Here is a 14,195-nt window from a genome sequence, read left to right on the forward strand (position 1 = left end):
AATCCCCCTCCTCTGCCCCTCCCACTTGTTCTTCCCAGGCTCAACTTCAGTACTGGCTCTGCTGGTGTCCCCTGAGCTGCACAGGATGGGAGCTGGGTAAGTGGTCACCTCACAACCTTTCATCTCAGCTGCTCTGGAATCCTCACTTTGTTTCCCTGCTCCATTTCAGGGCTCTTCCCACAGGTACAGCCCTGGCTGGGTCCCTGACAGGGGCTACAGTTCTTCAGGAACAGGCTGCTCCAGCGTGGGCTTTCAGGAATATATGCTTAAATTGTCAAAAGGAAGATAAGCCTTAGCCATCCATGTGAGGCCAGTAAAACAGAAGGATTTCATGGGAAGGATATGGAATTTTTGTTACAGAACAAGTTTAAAACAGTGAAAAACATCCTATGAAAATTCTTTTATTCCAGAGTAGGGGTAGAAGAGAAGGTCCTTTGAAATCCCTCCTAATTCTGTGATCTTGTCAAGTTGAGAAAATTAGTTAATTGATGCCACATAAGGTAAATTTGCTCTAGGGGCAAACTCATGATCCATTACTTTAGTTGACAGATATTTGAATATTTAGTATTTTGTTACAAATTCTTTGGGGGTTTTTAGCCCCTTCTTTCTTACTTTTAGCTAGGCTTTTGACCTTGTATAGTCTTTTACTTGTAAGCTATTATCTATTTGTCTCTCTGGAAGTTCAGAAGTTTTATAATGCTGTCCATGTCTATTACCATTCTAGTTTAGTTTTTTACTGCATGTTATTGATAGCAATAGCTGCTTCTATCAGACTTCATAGTGTTTGGCTTTCTTTTGCATTCTGGCTAAAAAATTCTGCTTTGGGGTTTGCCCTCTAAAATGTAGAACATATTAATTTGTGTTTTGTTTGCGCCATCAGCATGGAAACAGACTGTTTCTGAGAGTGGATATTTTCTGGTTATTGCATTTTTCCTCAGGTGCAGACATCATACAGTCAAATATTGAGTTCTGACCTCTTTCTTTTAGTCTGTCTTCACAGGCTGCTAATGAGCTTGAATATTGCATTAAAGGCTCGATGACAACTCCCCAGAGAAGAGTAATCTGTGGATGGTGTTATAGCAAGCAAATATTTAAGCCTGTTCCCAAGACAGTCAGGCTGTCAGCTTTGCTGTCTGTGCAGGGCTGTGGTGTCAGCACAGGGAGCATCACTGCTGCCCACACCCTGTGCCTCTGTGGGATCCCACAGAAACCTCCAACAGGGCACAAACCACACACCATCAGCACTACCCTTTCCTTACCCTCTCACCTCTGGGTCCACAGGGAAAAGGTGTGAGGGTTTCCAGTCTGCAGCAGGGAGCAGGAGTGCTGAGTGTGGTGTGGGAAGTGCCAGCCTGGCAGCCTGTGCACAGCCTGTGTGACCTTGGGGGTGCAGAACAGCCCCAGCCCTGCTGGATCTACTCTGGTTAGACAAGTGAACCAAATATTACAAGCTCCCTCAACAGTTATATTTGTCTGAGCATTGCATCCACATTAAAAACAATATCCAAGGCAATTAATTCTTCTGCAGTGCTGAATTAGAGACACTAAATTCCTCAAGATCAGGAAATTTAGACAAACTATAAACTTTTCTGAAACACAGACAATTTTACCTCTCATTTCCTGCCCTTTTCATAAACAATCATGAAGGTTTCCCAATACATGATGATGCAATCAAGATGATCATTTACTTTGGAAAACATGCTGGTATTTAGAAAGCAAATATTATCATGCTGAAGTTGCAAAGGGTGAAACCACAGCTGGCTGTATTGGGGTAGAAGGTTAATTTGGAACATCTGTAATAAACTAATGACCCCCCTCAAGCCACAAAGAGAAGGTAGTGCACTTTTTGTTTATGTTAAGTAGTTGGGAATGAAACCACATAACTGGGAAAAACTGTCATGGTTCTCTGGCTTTAGCAGATTGAGAAAATCTTGATGTTTCAGTTTTAATAGTGACACAGTCCAGGAGACAAAGCGATGTAACTCCTATTTCTGTGTTTTGAAAACAACTGCTTTAGATATTCCATCACTTTTCCTTCCCCCTCTTCACTCTCAGATCCAGCCTTAAATGTACAAAACTTCTTTCTGGCATAAACAGACCAATGGGAATACAATTCAACATCAGAAAGTCACCCCAGGACAAATAATGAACAAACTTTTGGTGTTTGAAAATCTAAAGGCATTTGCCACTTGCTCTTCCTTTTAGGGGAAACAGAGTGTAGAAAATTTGACCTAAAAGGTGAGATATTCTTAGTTTTTAGGCATACCTGCTAGTCCCAGCCCTAAGCTTGCTAAGCCTGGTGTGTGCAGAAGTATGAGAAAATCAGCATCAAAAATTTCCAGCATACTGGCAGTACCCAGCATGGACTTCTAAAAATCTGTCTAAGAATGAGAGTCTGTAGCCATCTGAGACAGAGAGACAGCAGCTTTAAATTCTGCTACTAATAACCTGTTAGGGCATACTGAGCAGTCTCCCCAGTAGAATTAAAACCATTGGAGGAAGGGGAGGAGTTCAGTTTATTTGTTTATGTTCAGTTTATATGCTAGGCTGTTGCTGCTTCACTGAAAACACCCAGAACACACATCACCAATGAGGCCAAGAATGGTGTTGTGAGATTGAGCCTTTGAGGGTGCAGAAAACAACACACTCTACAGCTTCATGCAAAAATAAGAAATATAATCAGGTCTCATACTGACTACATGGAAAATACTTAGTCATGCCATTATAGACTCATGCTAGTTTTCTTATGTCCACTGTTTTTTTCTGGTTGAAATGATTCCATTTAAGATTCAGTAATGAAGTTACAATAACCACCATTTTAAATTGCATTTTGTAGAATAGTTGAGGAAATGGAGCACAAGATATATTATCTGACACAGCATAAAAATATTTTATTTGGGTGCATAAATGCCTTTAATACGCAGAATTGCAATGTTAGAAGATGGTGACTATAGTCCCCTAATGAGCACTTTGTGGAAAGACAGCAAATGGAACAGGCTCTGACATCCAGTGTACACCTACACAGCTGCTCTACCACATGATATTTCTAAATGGGCTTCCCTACAACAGTATGTGACAAGTGATAAAAGCTGGCTTGTTAAATCTGACAGTATCTCAAGAATGTATCTCCAGGACACTTTTCATTAAAAGGCTTTCAGCTTTGGGTCCTCTTGAAAAGAACTACTTTAAAATTGCACTGGTAAATTGAAGTCCTCTTGTTTATCATGCCCTATTTTCTAGAAGAAATAAAGGATGTAAGGATATCTGCCTGAAGAACCCAAAAACAGACCTGAATTCTGTGGGAGAACAAGATCATTAATCACCGTCCCAAAAAGCACATAAACTAATTAATATAAAATATATGTGTGTGGCATATCATAGCAATGTTATATTTTGTATAGTATACTATTATATATATGCATACATATTCTTGTTCTTACATTTTGAAAACCCTGGATTTAATTTAATTTTCTTTTTCCAGTGTAGCTGATCTGGGGTCTGTATTTCAAAACTGTAATTTTTACGTGTGTGAGATTACGAAGTTCAGAAAATATCCACTGAATGAATGACTGCCCCTTCCTACCTTTCAAAATTCCAACATCCCAGTCACTTTTTAAAAAAATATATTGATGATAATCTGTTCCTTCAAAGACTCTAAGAACAATAATAAACCAATTTCTGCCTGAAACAGGTTCCTGTGTTCATCTGCAGTAATTCTTGGTCAAGCCACTTAAGGGATGCCTGAGACCCACTGTCCCAAGGCCCTGGTGTCTTGCTCTGAGGACTTCAGATGTGACCAACTCAGCAGATCTGAGGGACTGCCCCATAAAATGTAGCAGCATTGGTTAGTATGACAGAACTCATGGCCTGCAAGGCTGTGTTCTTACCACCTGAACATGGTCAAGCACCCTACTGTGCTCTCCATTCCTCTATGCTGAGTTCTTTTTACACAGAATTATGGAATGGTTTGGGTTGGAAGGGACCTTGAAGTTTTTATAATTCCAACCCCCTTTCCATGGCAGGGACAGCTTTCACCAGAACAGATTATTCAAAGCCCATCCAATCTGGCCTTGAACACCCTCAGGGATGGGGCATCCACAATTTCCCTGGGAACCTCTTCCAGTGCCTCACCACCTTCACAGCAAAGAATTTTCCATAGCTAACCTACCTATATCTACCCTATTTCATATATCATATTAAAGAGGAAGAGTAGAGAATAACTATCCAAAATAATATGGTTTAGTATTTAGGAGACACTTTAAAAAGACAGGGAGGGATAGACTTGGATAAAGAATTATCTGATGCTATCTATGCCTAAGATATACTCCCTAGTTTCTATACTAGTAAATAGTTAAATCTAAATACTTGACCATTCAGCATCACAGCCCCTAAAATGCCACAGTAAATCCCTGCTAGACTCTGGGAAAGGTGTGCAAAGTTAACACAAGTAGAAGAATTTATCTATACCTTTTCTTTTCTAGAAATAATCTGTAAACACAATCTGACTTCTGAAACAAGGTTTTCCTTGTTTAAAGCAAATTATATGAGGAGCATGAATGAACAAGCTGAGTGTCAAAGCCTTGATATAAATGAACATGCCTAAATATGTGTGATCTCAATAATTATTGCAAAATGGTTTGTGAAAATAGTACAAAGTTAGAGTAACAACCCACCCTAGAAGAAGAGGGAAATCCAGGTTCCATTGGGGTGGATTCGAGCGAAATAACACTTAGTGACCCATGTTTATAAATATACAATATATATAAATATATAAAGTGTAGGGTTTACTGTAATGGAGTACTGCACCCAGTTTGATGCTCCCCAGTGCAAGACAGAGGTGAACACAATGGAGCAAAGAAAGATTGTAGAGTAACTGAGGGAATGGAACACAAAATATATGAAAATAGACTGAGACCTGGAGTTGCTCAGCCTGGAGAAGGTGAAGGGATCTTTCTGCTGTCTGCAGCTTCTTGTGGAAAAATATTGCCTTTCCATTATAAACCTCACTATCTTGCACTATGGAAGACTTTTGCAAAACAAAACGAAAAGCATTTTTCATTGCAAAAGAGAAGAAAAATGGATTCTTTTCAATAAATTTGGGAAAGTTTTCCTTAAGACTAGAACAAAATCCTAAACCTTGGAGTAGCACTCTTGCCACAGCAAAATAATTTCTGTCCCTCTTGAAGGTATCTTAATGCTCATTCAGATTCTGACTTCATAGGTGATTTCTTTCATTATATAGTCATAGTATCTGGTTTGATTAGGTCATAGTTTATTTGAGTTGATGGGTATTACTTATGGGTCTACAGAAGATGGATCAGTTTGGACAGGTGACATGGCTTGGAGCTCAGCCAAAAACATTGATAGTTCTGTGAGCTGTTCTGTGAGATGTTTACTTTGAATAGGGATGTACCATTCCCCTTACCCTGCATGCTTTAATAAATATAGGGGTATTTTCAGTATGTAACCAAGCATGCTTTTTCTCTAATTCTGAATTATGAGGACTCAAAGTGTCTTTCTTTGGTTTAGGTTTACTAGCACGTAGAATATGTAGCATATATTATGAATTACAGTCCTGTGTTTCTCTTTTTGGTTATTAATTTTTTTTTAGTGCTGTTTCTTGCCCATGTCACTGTGCCATGTTTGTTTGTGATCTCTTTAGGAGAAGCTTTCACTTACCTGATGCTGTGCAGGCTCAGATAATCTGCTGTCTTTTTCAATACAACCTTTTTTTTCCATTATTTATAAAGGTAAAGCAAAAAAGTTTTAGGGTGTCACTTGTAAGTCCATGCTTGAAGTATAACATGCCGTTCTAGACTTTGTTTTCAAGAGTGCAGGAAAATGAAAAGAGGTCAAGAAAAGCCCATGAGGTCTAGAGAGTGTGAACTGTGTAGAGAAGCTGAAACATTTGTTGTTGAGCTACAGGAAAGAGGAAAAATAAAGGAAAAATGATAGCACTCTTTATATCTCTGAATGTTTGCTATGAAAAGGAAGACAATAAATTACACTGCATTTTAATTGAGGATGAGAGGAAAACAATCACTTTAAAGAGGAAAAAGAAGAACTTAAATTTATGTATTAGGAAAATATTTCTAACAATTAAGATAGTTAACACTGAAATATGTCCCTGGGGTGTTTGCAGATCACCATCATGTCTTCATCACTGGATGCTTTTAAAATCCATCTTGGAACACTGAATTCTGTCCCAGTGTGGTAAAATTAACAGAATGGTCTCTTCAGGTCCTATTTAGTCTTCTGTGTCTCTAATAACTCCATCAGCTGCATCAATACAGTTAGAGGTGCAACTTTTATTCCCCACAAAATATGTTTCTGGAACAATTTGTGCACTGCAGTTTTTCCTGCCACCACAGGTGGGGCTGGCTCAAATGCTTGCTAGGGGCTATAGTTGCTTTCCTTGTGAAGTGTAAAAACCTAAAAATGACCGAAAAAAAAAAAAAAAAAAAAAAAAAAAAAAAAGATAATAAAGTAAGTTAATGCTATTATAAAGCAAAAAGCTCTGACATATGCCACCAGAAAAGGAGTGTGCATCTCTTGAAGAGGTTGCTCTACACAGGACCATAGAACAGTTTGGGGTGGGTTGGAAGAGACCTTGAAGATCATCTAGTTTCAACCCCCCTGCCATGGGCAGGGACACCTTCCACTAGACCAGGTTGCTTAGTGCCCCATCCAACCTGGCCTTGAACATTTTCTGGGTTGGAACGTTTAAAACTTCTATGGGAACCTGTTCTAGTGCCTCAGCAGCTTATTAGTGAAGAATTTCTGCCTCACAAGATCTAATAATGCCTGATGCAGTAGCTCACAGGGACTTCAAAGGTGCAAGAGTGACATAGCTATGGAACTGGAAGAAGGAAAAAAGAACTTTTTTCCTATTTGAGAACCTTTGCTTTCATGTTCCCACAATGATACCTCAATATATAATCTCAATATCTGTACTTCCTCTGACTTTTTTTTTCTTTCTTCAACTGGCATGAATACAGTTGCAATGAATTCTTCTTGGGAAAACAAAAACATCACCTCACAATATGTCTGAAAGAAGACAGACCCTTTTCTACCTGCAAAACTTGCAAAGTAAGCTCCTGAAGAAGGTGCAAACCAGGGAGGGTGAACAGCAGTGTCTCTTTGTACAGACCAGAGAGAGAGAAAAGGGACATGAAACATTCACATGGATTCTGCAGCTGGCAGCAATTGGAAAAGTGTGAACTTGGTCAGTTTTCTTTGGTCAGTGCCTTTAGAAAGATTTGGTTTTTCTAGATTCATCTCTGTCCTATTTTAAGGAAGATTCTTATTGCTCCACTCCAGGAAAGTATTTGTTTTTCTGTCTGTTCTGTTCTTTCAAGAGAAGGGAAAAAACAACAAACCAATTTCTTCCATTCATTTTCCACTGTTTCAAGCCCTAGGGTCAGCTTTGGCATTCAGGGAGCAATATGCTTTGTGACCTAAAATACTGGGGACAGCAAACAAAGTGCAATCCTTGGTGATCATATCAGTAGCTTTCTTTATCAACAAGGGAAAGACTATTCTCTTTGCTTACATCCATTGTGAATTCCATCATGGAATCCTGCACTTCTCTATCATCTCCCTTTAATGACATCATGGTCTTTTAATTAAAGTGAATGCAACTGAATGACAAGCACTAGGAAATGGGAGGAAGGAAGAAAACTGATGTCAGCTCTTGTAAGCAAGTTATTTTGTATTATTTATATACAACACCACTGAAGTGTCTCACTTGTAAGATGCAGTGGGAGGTATTGATGTGTCAGGAATAATAATTGGTTCTCCAATAAACTGAGGCATTTGTCACAGTGACATTTGCACATGAGATTGCCTCAGTTTTCTGTTTGCATAATTTCATCTTTAAACAAAGAAAGAAAAATTTTCTGGTTGCTTCTAAAATCCTTACAATGCACAGACCATGACACCCTCTCCACAGATGCAGCACTAGCAGTGACAGAGAATATTTCTCTTCCTGCCTCTCACAGGTGCCAAACACCTTCTGTCTGCCAATGGAAGCCTCTGCACAGGTGTCCTGGTTATTTCCCTTTGTGTGGAATGTCTGAGGAAGGAAGGCTGAACAGTACCTTAATCATGGCAAGTCAGAAGAGGATCAACATCTGAAAATAGCTGCCACAACCCAGAACCTAAATTGCTCCTAAATCAGAAAGATTTTGCCTTCAGATGGGAAGAACATATTGCCCTGTCTCTGCAGATGTTTTCAGGCATGTTAATCAGAGCTGGATCTTTCTACTTCATTTGCCTCTCAGAACCTGCTGTACTGATGTGGGAATGTCCCTGATGAGGACTGGACTGGAGTCCCTACATTTGTCCCATAAAGCTCTGAGGTTTTCTGCTTTATCAAGGGTAAATGGAACTGCCTTACATTGTGGAAGGGAGACAACTATTTGAAGTTGTGGTGAAAAGGTAGATAACATGTAGAGGATAAACCATTCTTAAGCATTTTCACAGGTTCAAATTCAAGAAAAACTTCTTAAAAACTATTAGATTATGGAATATTGTCTCACAGAAGTGTATCAGATGATGCTGGGTATTGTCCTACACGGTGATTAGTGGGATGATCCTGTCTTCTAGTTTTCACTGTCACTGGCTTTGTGAAATATTCCAAGATATGCAGAAGAAAAAACCTATGTAGATGCCCTAGAGGTGAAAATAATGCTTCACAATATTTCAGAGAAAAATTATTTTAAAACACTTCATGAAAGACATAAGGAGTTAATTTGGACCCTTGGTGTCTTCTTCTCATTGTATTTCTAATTCTTGTTTGCATTATACCATCTAAAGATAAAAGAAGTTGAATCTTTGATGTAGCATTTTTGTCTTTCAGTGTTTGGAACACTGAAATCTTATTATTTTTTCCCAATTGTATTTTTTAATGTGGAAGTCCCAGAACTTGTAAATAATTTACACTCCTTTTGAAGTTTCTTCAGCTTCACTTCAGCAATATTCAAACAGAAATCAGAGGCAAGATGAATCTTCTCATCATACCCTACGACTGTAAGGTAACATGCTGTAAGGTTTGAAATGTGATATAAATGTTTCAGTGGTTCAAAACAAAGTTCAATGTGGCAATGTTCACATTTCATTCATTATGTTACCTCCTTGCATTTAAAAGTTCCTTGCATCTTTTAAAGAAATGAACTCAGTTTCAGAAGTGCTGACACATTAAACACACATTACTCTGAAAGGTGTATTCATTAGCTTTGCCTCACTGGTAAGAAAAATTAAATGGCTGATGATGACTCAAATTCAGCTCTGTTTGAATATTATGGAAAAACCCACACTGTATCAGAAAACTGCCAGGTGACAGAAACATTGAAATTCAATTTGAGTGTTTCATGAGCTCAGTGTTCCAGGAAAAGAGTGGGGAAAGTATTGATCTTTATAAAATGAACACAGAGCTTTTCACTATTCTCTCACCCCAAGCCTTATTAATAAAAACCCAACCGAAGTGTCAGAAGGCAATTACACTTAATTTGGTAATTTTCAAAAATTCCACTTCCTGATGCAATTACAACTCTTTACTATATCTTCTACCTCTTTTCTTCACTAAAGTAGTTTTTTATTTTGCATTGGTATGGTGAGATTTCACTGCCTTCACTGATTTCTTTCACTGCAAAGCCCTCCTACAGACCCCTGAGTTTGGTGAAACCTCCTTTTCTGATGTTTATGGACTTCATTCAGCATTTTTACTTTTTCTGTTCCTTAGAAGATCAAACACTATCCCTTCAACTCAGCAATAGAGCAGAGCAATACAGTATGCCCCATCTGCACTCCAAATGTTCATTTTAGCACTTCAGCACTTTAAAGCTTACATCTCTTAGAAGAGTGGGCTACCTGACAGAACATGCCAGTTACTCTGTCACAGTCTCTGCAGCTCCATTCTACCACAGCTTTCACCCAAATTTTATTTCATTCTATCAGGTTTTTTTTCCCACCAGCCAGACCCAGGTCTAAGCAAAATGCTTCGAGAAAGGTTTGTGAAATGGAAATTTGTATTCAGCATGGTCTGTAGCTTCCTGTAATGTTTTCCCAGTCTACATCTTAGTAGTGAAAAATCACTCCCTTCTCTCTTATCACTATTTACTGTCCTATTAACTAAGTCTACTAGTTGCTAAAAATGCTTCAGTTACTGCTCCTTTCCTCACCATAGCACAGCTCCTGCTTTTTCTTTTTCCTCTTTTTCCATGTCTGAACTGTCTCAACATTTTTACCTCTTCCCATGGGATATTACTGGGTTTTTCTTGTCGTTTTCCTCTAAAATATTTCAGAATTAAAAAACCCCATTCCTATTATTGTGTACAGTAAGCAAGTAGCTTGAATTTAATGATAAAACCAAAGAACTTCTGAGATATAAGTTCTGCTGCAAGCTTAGAATCTGGGTTCAGAATGTGTGGAAAGCCAGAACCAACCTGATATTAGCAGCAAGGTGCTGGAACTGCCACTCTGCACTAGAACATCCACAGGCTTGTTATTGAGATACTTTTGACCTGATGACTCTGAATTATTGAGTTCCCACCAACATTTCTAGTTTTGGATGGGCTTGTGTTCTGGTTTGTTTTTCCATTACAGCCTAACAATATTAGTAAAGTATGTTAAATGAATGCTCAGTTAACATTTCTGCTGTGCTTTTATAAGTGGGGTTTACTATATGAACCCTTTGCCTCACTTAGATAATTCCTCTACCTTTTCTCCTCTGCTCTTTCTGCCCCTTTTAGAGGGTTACAGGGCAACCTCATTATGTATTTCACCTCTTTGTCTCTAATGTATGAAATGAGATGAAGAATTAAACCATTTGAAACACTGGCTCTGGTGTGTACCACACTCTTTAAGAGCCCAGCAGGGCCAGCTTTTCACAGGCAGGACTCATGGCTACTGCCAACAATGTAGTGGGATAATATATAGAGACCAAAGTATTTGGAGAAAATACAAAATCCACAGAAGCTGTAGCATTTATGATTGAAACTGCCTGTTTGTGTTTTCTCTTTGGAGGGGAGGTGGGGTACCAGGGATTTGAATGCCAGCTCAGCTCTTCCAGGAGATATGCTTGAGATAAAGGCCTCTTTAGCAAGGAAAAGAACTGGCCCACCAGGACTGGTAAATGAATATTGACCCTCATTCAAGGCAGAGGACTGATAAAGATAACTTCTTAAAGATCTGTGCAGTGCTGTCTTCTTAAAAAATGAAAGTCTACACATATTTACAGTTTTACAAGGACATCCCTTTTGCAAACTAATTCTCTTGAGAAGTCCAATGGGGACCATGAAATTCTCCTTCTAAAGGCCATATGTCCTCTCTCCAATATTTTTAATTAGCATCTTGGCAATCATGTTATGGAATATGGTTCTCAAATGTATGTTGACATTTCTTACTCAGAACTAAATTCACATTATGGTTGATGAATATATTGTTTCAATGTGTCCAGAGTGTGTCAATGTCAAGAAATCAAATGTGCTGTGACAGGAGACACACTGCAGAGCTCATTGCTCCTCTTGAACAGATTGGATGACCTAAGGACAGGTGAAAAGCCTGCTTGAATGGAGTAAAAAAGTAGTGCTTATTTCCACTAGGAATGCTTTACACTTTTAGAAGCTTTTTTTATAGACATTTAACTCAATGACAAACAGAACTGGTAGAGACAGCTTTTCCTTCAGGCTTAGAGGAGGCTACTGCAGGCAAAATCCACTCTCAACTGGGAATTCTAGACTTACTGGCAGCAATCTTTTATTCATTCCTTTGTATCAGCTAATGTAAATTTGGGGTGGGAATAAATGTTTTCAAAAGCCAAGACATTTCTCAAGTTTTCAATAATGTATAAGTATGAAGCATTTTCTGTTTTGCCTTCATCTCAAAATAGTGCCTCTTAAATTAGTGCCAATTTCCAGATCCATTATGAATCTTTCTGTCATGTAACATGAAATAAACTGATTTGAAGCCATTACCTGAACATGCAATCTCTAAGACAAATGGTTCTGTAGCAGAATATCTAGAAGATTGTAATTGAGAAGGAAGGGTACATTACACATCCCTTACTCTTATGGACCCACTGCTGCAGAGGGGTCAGCCCCAGGACTCAAGAGATACTTTGATATCTGTGTGATAAATGTGGATCTCCACGGAGGGGAGGGAACTCCCTAATGGTTACTTTCTCACCTCTGAGTCACCTTTTCTCTCCCAAATTCTCTGTAGGCTGGGAGAGCCAGGGGCAGGCCAGGCTGCAAACACAGACAGCAGCCCCAGCCTCCCTGCAGGAACAGCCACCCTAAGGCTGGGCTCAGGGCTGGGCCAGGCAGATTGACCTAGTTGGAGGAGCCAGATTTTGCTCTTGCTGCCCCTTCTGTTGCATTTTCAGCTCTCATAAATGAGACAAAAGAATGATGATTTTTTTCAAGACTTGGAGTAGCCAAGGAGCTGGCTGGGGCTCTCTGGATAGTGCTGACTCCTGTCAGGGATGAGAGCCCATCCTTCCCTTGGTGGAGACTGGGAGTGAAGTAGAAGGCAATGTTGTTCCCTGTATCTATGTTCCAGTAATTCTCTATTTTATTGCTCATCTGTGCGCTAATGATGCTGATTTTAAAAGAGTTTTAAGTCTAAATCTCTTTTGTGAAGATTATTTTGCCCACAAGTGTTTTGAGAGTAATATCTGACTATAATTATTCTAGTGTATGCAGCTGTGGGGGTTCAGGAGTCACACAGAAAGTTACAAACTTAATTTGTCTCTGAATTACTCGGCACTAACTAGTTTTATGATGTGTGAGTGAGCCCTTCAGTATGTAGCAGCTGCTGATGATGGAAGTTTATAGCAATCAAAAGGAATGTAATCCACACCAAATTTGTCAGGCAGTGTTGTTCCCTCTTGTGATTACTGTGATATATCAGAAGGCTAGCAGGAATAATGCAACCTTGACTTACAAAGACATTTTTATTTGTCAAGCTGTAGAGATTGGTAGGTATTGATCTGACCTCCAGGCTTTCATTCCACTTCCAACCATAGAGGAAGAAAAATAAAAGGAAAACACTCAGTCTTATCCTGACCATTTCATGATGACTAAAATATGCTGACATGGAAGTTAACAAAGATTACAGTATAAAAAATGAAACTTTGTTACTGTAATCTCATTTACCACTGTATAGGGAAACTACTAGCTCATACACACTAGGTGTGGATATCTGGCTGGACAGAAAGTATTGTAGTGTCTGTCTTCTGCACTCATTTCTGTACTTCTCTGCCCAGAACTACCTAACATAAAAGCCAACTGTCCTGTCAGTGGGGTGTGGGCTCCACACTGCTTTGCTTGCACAGGGGTGCCTGGAACATTGGCTACAGACAGAGACCTCCAAGTTCTTTCTCTCTGCTATAGTGGCTTACATGTCCTTCTGCAAACACATCTGCCTTCAATGTGCTTTGAGGAGCAGGTTTGCTTCCCAATGCCATTCTTTTGTAGAAGACATGCACCCAGAGAACAAGGACCTGCTTGGTTCTCCTTGGGGTGGGTTGGTCACAGAACCAAAGTTTCCCTCTTCTGGGTTTATCCCTTTAAACAGTGAGCACCTTCTGATATTTTCCAAAGAGGAATAGTACTTGCCTACCTTTGTGAAGGAAAAGCTGTGGCTATGTTCACTCAGGAGGGGATTCTGGATCTGGAGCTAGAGGAGGCATCAGCCTGCAACATACACTCAAGCATTTGTGCTTTGTAAAGGGGTATTTAAGCACACATCTGATTTTACTCATAATTAATGACCTGTTCAAACCACCTCCATTCCCAGTTTGACAGTGACTCCCTTAGTAACTGCCCCAGTACTGCCCAGGGGACTGGGAAGCAAGATAGGGCATTTGCATTCCATGAAGTGAAATTGGCTGCTTAAAATTTAATGGCTGTACTGTGCTAATTTGCAGGTGTCAACATATTCTGTTGAAAGATGAAGGGAAGGGAAGGGAAGGGAAGGGAAGGGAAGGGAAGGGAAGGGAAGGGAAGGGAAGGGAAGGGAAGGGAAGGGAAGGGAAGGGAAGGGAAGGGAAGGGAAGGGAAGGGAAGGGAAGGGAAGGGAAGGGAAGGGAAGGGAAGGGGAAGGGAAGGGGAAGGGAAGGGAAGGGAAGGGAAGGGAAGGGAAGGGAAGGGAAGGGAAGGGAAGGGAAGGGAAGGGAAGGGAAGGGAAGGGAA

Source organism: Erithacus rubecula, assembly GCF_903797595.1.
Source record: "Erithacus rubecula genome assembly, chromosome: 6".
Lineage (NCBI taxonomy): Eukaryota > Metazoa > Chordata > Aves > Passeriformes > Muscicapidae > Erithacus > Erithacus rubecula.